This window comes from Limulus polyphemus, unplaced genomic scaffold (genome assembly GCF_000517525.1).
Source record: "Limulus polyphemus unplaced genomic scaffold, Limulus_polyphemus-2.1.2 Scaffold3701, whole genome shotgun sequence".
NCBI classification, from domain to species: Eukaryota; Metazoa; Arthropoda; class Merostomata; order Xiphosura; family Limulidae; genus Limulus; species Limulus polyphemus.
The window spans coordinates 44,476-51,691 of NW_013669311.1; the positions used below are offsets into that span (position 1 = coordinate 44,476).

At 35.1% G+C, this 7,216-nt stretch overlaps 1 protein-coding gene across 1 annotated transcript in view; it reads left to right on the top strand.

The window, feature by feature from the left end:
• LOC106469878 overlaps positions 1–7,216 on the top strand; it is an 80,802-nt gene that overhangs the window by 17,473 nt on the left and 56,113 nt on the right. The window lies entirely within an intron of this gene.

Consider the following 7,216-nt stretch of genomic DNA (forward strand, 5'->3'; position numbering starts at 1 on the left):
TGGTCTCTATATCTGAATAATTTATAGTCTCTATATCTGAATAATTTATGGTCTCTATATCTGAATAATTTATAGTCTCTATATCTGAATAATTTATGGTCTCTATGAAGTTGGAATGTGGTACTATACCTAAAGAATTTATAGTCTCTATATCTGAATAATTTATAGTCTCTATATCTGAATAATTTATGGTCTATATATCTGAATAATTTATGGTCTCTATGAAGTTGGAATGTGGTACTATACCTAAAGAATTTATAGTCTCTATATCTGAATAATTTATAGTCTCTATATCTGAATAACTTATAGTCTCTATATCTGAATAATTTATAGTCTCTATATCTGAATAATTTATAGTCTCTATATCTGAATAATTTATGATCTCTATGAAGTTGGAATGTGGTACTATACGTAAATAATTTATGGTCTTTACGAAGCTGGAATATGGTAACATGTCTGAATAATTTAGGGTCTCTACTAAGTTGGAATGTAGTACTACACCTACCGAATTTATAGTCTCTATATCTGAATAACTTATGGCCTCTTCAAAGCTGGAATGTGGCACTATACCTAAAGAATTTATGGCCTCTACGAAGCTGGAATATGGTACTATGTCTGAATAATTTATAGTCTCTACGAAGCTGGGATGTGGTACTATACCTAAAGAATTCATGGTCTCCATGAAAACTACGTTATTAAAAATTCGATGACTAGGAACCCACTTTGAGACTAATAATGGCTTACCTGATAATGACAAAACCTTGTCGAAACGTTGTACATTTGCTGTTATGTTAAACTTATATTAACGTTTTTCTTCATTACCCATTCAAGCCGTCTCCAAGCATTATATGTTATGAAAAGCTTTTACCATGCATACATGTACGTCGAATTTTAACTCTACCTGCAAAAATCGGAAACACCGGTTTAGTATTACATATTTTAACCATCTAGACTCTCCAATAAGCACACACACACGTACATATATATATATATCTATATAAATTATTGATTTTCAGATCAGGAACTATTGCTTTCTTCAATGATGATTATGAAAATGGATTACACTAAAACACTATGTAAACAACGAATATTTACACGATTTTTTCACAATGTTTCACAGACATATATAGATACAACTTAAGCTTGCTTACTGAACTGTATTGGTTAAGATATTCTATAGAGGTCTTGCATGTGAAGTCACAAAACTTTCCGTTTGATTCAACGCCGCCATATTGGACATCAAACTTCTAGCAATACAATATGCTGTAAAGTCTTACACGCTGTCAATGACATAAACATCACCTTTGGCAAAATATACGGATCCAAAACGCTACAAGATATTTGGTTTCTCGATATCTAATTTTTTTATGCACCTCGCTGAAATGGCTTAAAGCGTCAAATAACACGGCATTAGAAAACATTGGTGTATTTTCCATCTAAGCTGAATGTAAGCAATTGACAGCCAATAGAGCGACGAAGTAAACTGTAAACCAACTGGCCTTTTGACATCAGTGCGAGACCTCTATAGATTACTTATCTAGTAAACATTCACAGGGTTCATTTTCGAAATGTTCAGACGTGTAGATATAACTAGTGCTTGTTTGAAAATATACTGGTTCAGATATTCTAAAGGTTGATCACCTATTCTACAGTTATCTGTATAGGTAATCTGCCCAATAAATAGCCATATTTGTTAACCCAGTTAACGCATGGATTACTCGCTAAATATATATACTTTGATTATATAACAATATCTTTTGTAACTAGTCAACTAAAAAAAGAGTAACAATCAACACGACAAACGCACAGAGCTATCATGTATAGTGTAGTAATTTACAGACGTATAGAGTAAAGTGTACAGTGTAGTAGTTTACAGACGTACAAAGTAAACGTGTACAGTGTAGTAGTTTACAGACGTACAAAGTAAACGTGTACCGTGTAGTAGTTTACAGACGTACAGAGTAAACGTGTACAGTGTAGTAATTTACAGACGTACAGAGTAAACATGTACAGTGTAGTAGTTTACAGACGTACAGAGTAAACATGTACAGTGTAGTAGTTTACGTACCACAAGTTCAGAATCTACACTAGGCCTACTGGAAGTACCAGCAAGAGCAGTGGGATAGGATGATACTTTACCTAGGGCTTTAAAGCTGCTTGGGTAAGTTTCACATTTGAAAATCTAACTTTGGCTTCTAAGTTTCAAACTGATGGACAAAGCTATGCTAAGTCAGCAGGGACACACAATAGATGTGAATAGTCAAAAATCACAGATACACAATAATATCATCCTTGAAAATGTTTTTAAAACTTTTAGTATAGCACTAATACGCACAAGCATATAATATGATGAGAAAATATTGGAGGTAGGAATGGGATGTGAATTCCACAAGTGCAGTTTAAATGACGTTTTTTTATAAGCCTAGCATGGACAGGTGCAAACTGCAGGTCGCGGGTTCGAATCTCCTTCCCACCAAATATGCTCGCCCTTCTAGGTGTGAGGTTGTTATAATCTGACGGTCAATCCTACTATTCGTTGGTAAAAAAGCAGCCCAAAAGATGGCGGTGGGTGCTGATGACTAGCTAGCTGCCTTCCCTCTAATCTTTCACTGCTAAATTAGGGACGGCTAGCGCAGAAATTCAAACCAATGGAAAGTCGCGATCGTCTGGTATTTCTCACTAATCACTAAAGCACGTTAATTCCACGGAAGTCCGCCAATGTTCTTCTGAATGGCAGTGTTAAACGTAACAAATGAGACTATTAACCTATTTTGCAAGCGTTTGACAACAGCGAGATTTTTTTAAAAATTATACAGTGTTTTTTGTTTTTTTTCCTTTTTAGAATATCGTAACAAAAGTATTTAAAATGCTTTCCTTATCAAATAAATTCCTAGCCAATATAACCGACCTATGATCTGACCACAATTTTATACACGCGCAATTGATATCAGATTCCAACGATTTATGCCGAATGTTCTGTAGAAGCACTATTTTAGTCCATTGGTTTATACTGAGTTTGAGTGTCTGTGAATGGCAGTGTTAGTTTTTAGTTTCACTAATTCACGTATGCTTGTAGACGTATAACTGTTAAATGATTATGTTTTACCATTATAGATCGTTATCGGGTTTAGTGGGCACCGTCCCAGAAACAACTGCACCTAGCTGGCGTATTTTCGCGTGTTACTAACGTATATTCATTCCTGGATCTATGTTACCGCAAACATTCAGGAAACTCCCCCTTTCTTTCAGACATATTGAAATTGGGTTATTATTTCTCTCTACTATTATAAGACAGTAATTCATTAATTCAACTCGTATGATGTTTTCTTTTTCTATATATATAATAATGTCCTTCTTAACTACTTTATATATATTTTTCGGTGAACGCTTAGATTTATTAAAGAGTTGAGTGGAGAATTGTACAGTTGTACAAATAAACAATGTTAGATAACATTTTCCTTCCTTCTCTCCATTGTTATTGAATCCCTAATGGCCTCATTAGATGCAAATCACATACCCTGCTTTGTGGAAGATAATAATTGACTCAATTAACTGATTAAGTACTTGTGTCTTTAAATTCAAAGCCAAAAGTCTATAAAGAAAAGTGGAAATGTGCCTTATTTCAGAGGCTTTTTTTGTCTCCCTTCTCTGGAAAAAAATCCAAAAACAAAATAAACTATGTACACCGTCGGACAGTTTCTAGTTACCATACTACAAATGACGGTAATTAAACCAGTCAGCTCTGGGTGATGTATACTAATACACACACACACACACACGTGCAAACACATAATGGATAATCTTTATAGCAATATTTATTAAAAATACTTTTTAAAACATTTTGTTTCTTTATTGTTATACTTAATACCAATATCCTTGGAAAATGTTTTTTATGGATTAATATGAATATATTCTTTTTATAATGTTATTATTTTCTTACCGACAGATGACTGTACAATACATTGACTGCAGTTTAAATATTATAGAAAGGCCGTTTCTAATTTTCAGCTGATAATCTAGAGGAAGGCAGCTAGTCAACAGCACCCACTGCCAACTCTCAGGCCACTCTAATAGAATAGTAGAATATGGTCATCACTCTTATAACGGTTCTAAAGCGCTGAGCATGATTTTGTGGTAACGGAACTCGAACTTTGGACCCCAGGATTCACAGTTCGACACGCCAGCTACTTGGCCACGCGCAGCTCTGCCTCCCCAGGATTCACAGTTCGACACGCCAGCTACTTGGCCACGCGCAGCTCTGCCTCGGTTTAAAAAGTAATTTTTGATGTTATACGTAAAAGTTCGCAGCCAACCTTAAACAGATATTTCTATTCTACTGCTTTTGGCAGAGTTTAGAAGCTATCTCTAATAGCAGTTCTATCGCTACAATCTGATCCTCTCAACGTGTAGACCGAACGTCTCGCTCCACATATTTTTATGATTTTAAGCAAGAATATTTGCTTAAATTCGGGATCTGACTGGTATCTATAGAGACAAATGAAGTGAACGGCCAGGACAGATACCCTAGAGTTAAGGCATCCCTAAAGGTTGAAGTGTAGAGCGTGTTCAGTGGCATATTACAGCTCAAACCTTGGACTTTCAAATATACAGTTCAGTACACTAACCATTAGGCCACACTTAGCCCCAAAGAACAATTGTATATATATTATGCATAGCTTTAAAATAAAATACGCAAAAAATATATTAAGTTATTAATATTACAAATACACAATACAAATTATATCAATAATTTCATTTACTGCAAGAAAAAAAAAATGCACAACTCGATAATTTTAAGACACCAACAGCTGATTTGAAAGTTTTCTCCAGGCTTTGTGAAATATAAATCTTAATGCGATATGCCACATAGTGCATATAAAAAACACAAAATTGCAAGTAAAAAAAGGTAAATTGTGCATTGTTACTTAGATTGGTTTACTGCTTTTAGTCTCTTTCATCGTGTAAATAATCTAAATTATGTGATATTTGTAATAACGTGCTTACAGCTTCTAGATAAGAAAAAAGAACAGAATTTGACGCAGATCTTTTGACATACACATTAACGTATCTACAGCCACACTGTTTAATTACTTTCAACTTAACAGTAAGGCCTCATATTTAAACTATGTCACATCCAGCTGTACGTTGGTTGAGCGTAGGTGTAAATCTAACTGCGCTGTCCTCTTTCTATACGATAGTACAGTATCAGGTTATCGACCTACACGTTAAACAAGGTAGCAACCGATCTCATACCTAAGTCTACCTCAGTACACACAACTGAACAAGTTATTTGTTTGTTCCGTGTTTTTTTAAAAGTAAAAATAAGTTAAGGCTGTAATAAAATCAGTTACTATTTTATTAACTAATTAGTCTACCTGATGACTATATTTAATTTACAATTTATACACTATTTATACTCTTCTTTGTTGTTAAGCACAAAGCTACACAATGGGCTATCTGTGCTGTGCCCAGCTCGGGTAGCGAAACCTGAGTTGCAGTGTTATGAGCCTTCAGACTTACCGCGGCGCGACCTGGTGGGGGGACCTACTTATTTATACAGTGGACTGTCTGTATTTATATTTATCTGAGTCTGTGTCCATTATTTGAAAGATTAACTTGCTTGTCTTAATAAGATACGTGTGTTCTAGTGGTTAGCGTGTCCGGACTATGTAATCCAAACATTCGTGAGTTGCGTCTCGTTGTCACAAAAACGTGCTCCGCACTATAAGTCTGAAGATTAAATCCCACTATTCAGTCAGATAAAAGTAGCACAAAAGTTGGCGGTGGGTGCTATTGCCTAGCTAGCTGCCTTCTGTTTAGTACGTAGGTGGCCAACTGACGGGCCAGATCTGGCCCACGAAAGCATTTTACCCGAGAAATATGAGAATCAGTGTTTTGCTTTCAGTGGACAGTGAATAGTGAATGAGTATTATTAAGTCGGTAGAGTTTCGGTCAGTAAGTTTTAGTCCACTAAAGTAGTTAGCTTTAATGAATTATTTGTATTAGTGTTAGTTATCGCATATATTAAGTTACTCGATCTATTAGCCGTGAAATTGTACAAGCAAGTTTATTTTTTACCTTAATCGTAGTATTTCCGTTTGAGCATTATTTATAAAGATTCTTTAGGCTAACAACTTAAATGGTGCAACAGGGTACAAGTGAAAACAGCTTGTAGAAACTTTAAGGAAAATATTAACTAATATGTTATCGTTACGTGGACTGGACTTTGAATTATTCTCACCAAACAATTTATAAGAACCCTTCTGACTAAAAAGCAACCTCACAACAGTTACAATAAACTCATAATTAATAAACAATGCTAAACGTTTCGCATACACCATTACACTGTGGGCTAATGTTTAAGCAAGAAAAAGCTGGCGGTTAGCTATAAGCATGTAATAACTCATTGCAAGAAGTGTCTTAGAAAAAATCAACCAAGATGCTCTTCCCTTCAAGGTAACTATTCCGAACACGTGCTGAGCCGGAACTCAGGTGCTACAAATGTAATCTATTTTCGGATTTGAGTGGACCGGCCTACAGAAGTGGCGCTGCCTGGTGTGAAGGATAAAGGAAAAAAAAAGCGAAGCTCAAGAGTAGAAGAGAAATAAATCATCGATGGAATAAGCATGCCGTTTCGACAGAGGAGTTCGTAATGGATTGCTGAATTATTGACATAACTTTAAAAAAAGCCACAAAAAAAATTCTAGTTTTTTTCAAGTGACTTTGTCTTTGTTTTCCACATTAAGCTTTGCCAATACATTCGGAAATAGCATTTTTAATAAAGCGATCATTACCAACCACAATAAGTTCTACGAACCAGACTGTTTGTTTTTGTATATGTCTAGAAAAATGATGGGATTGCGAATTATTGAGGCGTATATCACGTGTTTCACATAGTCGCGAATCATTCAAGCGTATATCACGTGTTTCAAAAAGTCGCGAATTATTGAAGCGTATATCACGTGTTTCACATAGTTGCAAATTATTGAAGCGTATATCACGTGTTTCACAAAGTCGCGAATTAGTAAAGCGTACGTTACGTGTTTCACATAGTCGCGAATTATTCAAGCGTATATAACGTTTTTCACAAAGTTTTCTTGCCTCTTTTTAGATTTAAAGATTTAGATATAACTACACTGAGTGGTCACAAGTAAATAGACACCACCTTTTCAGAAAAAAGGGAAACTTTTCAGTCATATTCACATGTATTGATATA